Source organism: Nothoprocta perdicaria, unplaced genomic scaffold (assembly GCF_003342845.1).
Source record: "Nothoprocta perdicaria isolate Ctin4 unplaced genomic scaffold, notPer1 scaffold_13, whole genome shotgun sequence".
Lineage (NCBI taxonomy): Eukaryota > Metazoa > Chordata > Aves > Tinamiformes > Tinamidae > Nothoprocta > Nothoprocta perdicaria.
In genome coordinates, this window is record NW_020454427.1 from 2,821,188 (window position 1) to 2,822,685 (window position 1,498).

Genomic DNA, 1,498 nt, shown 5'->3' on the forward strand with positions numbered 1-1,498 from the left:
GGAAGAAGAGTGAACAGATCTACTCATAGCCCCTGCCTTTAAATTTCCAATCCCTTTTAATAAAGTGAAAAGTCTTAGCTATTAAAAATTGTGACCTTTGTAATGCTACAGAACACAGATACAAAATGTGAATAGTACAAGATCCATTATATAATATATATTTATATTTTAATATATTACATTTATTTCTACATAAAGAGGCTATAAATACTGTATAYGCCTTATATTCCTGCTTCCCAGCATTTGACATGGTAAGTACAAACAAACAAAAAGAAATAACCCAGACACTACAAAAATACAAAAAAAACCTCAGTAGAAATAGCTTTACATTTTAAAATCCTGCAGTCTGCATTGTGTCTATCAGCAGAGCTTTGGTACTACAAGAACACAGGCAAAAAGTTGTCCAGTAATTAATCACAAAGACCTCTTGGAGAAGATCTGAGCTGCCATGAAACCGGGCACTGATTCGCCAGACGGCAYGAGCCCAAACCTCTGCTGCCGCCAACAAATTCCGAGTTTGCAAGTGAGAGAATCTGTCCCGTGGCCGRGGGAGGGAGGGTGAGATGCAAAGGTGAGCCCCATTCAGGATACCTCATAGGGCACGGATGCCTACAGCTCTAATGTAAATTACATTGTAAATTACAATGTAACTGGGTCTATAGGCTGACCCAGTGGTGGGGATTTTTTTGCAGTCATCTCAGTCGAGCTTGGAAACAGGTACATAACTGGCAGGGGCTAAGGGGGCACAGGAGGTGGGGAAGCTACCTCCAAAAGCAGCCCTGGAGGGCACGTGCGCCCTGGGCACGTGTGCCAGCGTTTGCATCAGAGTTCTGCCTCCCCCTTATTAACCAACCTGAGGGGCAAGTCTGCCTCAAGGTAGTGCAGCTTATGAGGACTTGTACGGCATTTTTTTCCCCCTCTGTCAAGGACAGAGACCATCGGCCCCATTTATATTTAGCCCAGCCTATGTTTAGTCACAAACGGTCGGTGTGTGCCAGAGCCTTGAGCTGGAGGTTCCTTTTTTTGTTTGTGGAGGTGCAGGCAAAGGATAATGCTGAGAAACAAGAAGCCAGAACTGTGTTGTTTCCTTCCTGGAGTCCAGCCGCAAGAGGAAAAACAAGAAAGCCGGGCTGCATCTTTAGTTCATGCAACTAGAAGCAGCAGGCTGGGCACCGTCCCACTGCCTGTTCGTGCAGACCACGTTGCTGTGTGATTCACCAGGGTCCCCAAGGCCACCGCGCAGCCGCTGCCGTGAGGGCAACACAACGCACACGCGCCGCAGCGAGGCCTTGACATCCTCAGCCACCATCGCCTCTTGAGGCGAGCGTCCCACGGCCTCTCACTGCACAGTCTTGCTGCAAAGACCCTCCTGTATCTTCTTCCCAAAAAAGCAGCCTCTTTTCCCTCAGCCTCATGAACGCAGTCTCTCTATACACACGAGCCGACCAGCACCCGTCCGAGCCCGGGACGCACGTGGCGGGGGAGCGCGCGGCCGCTC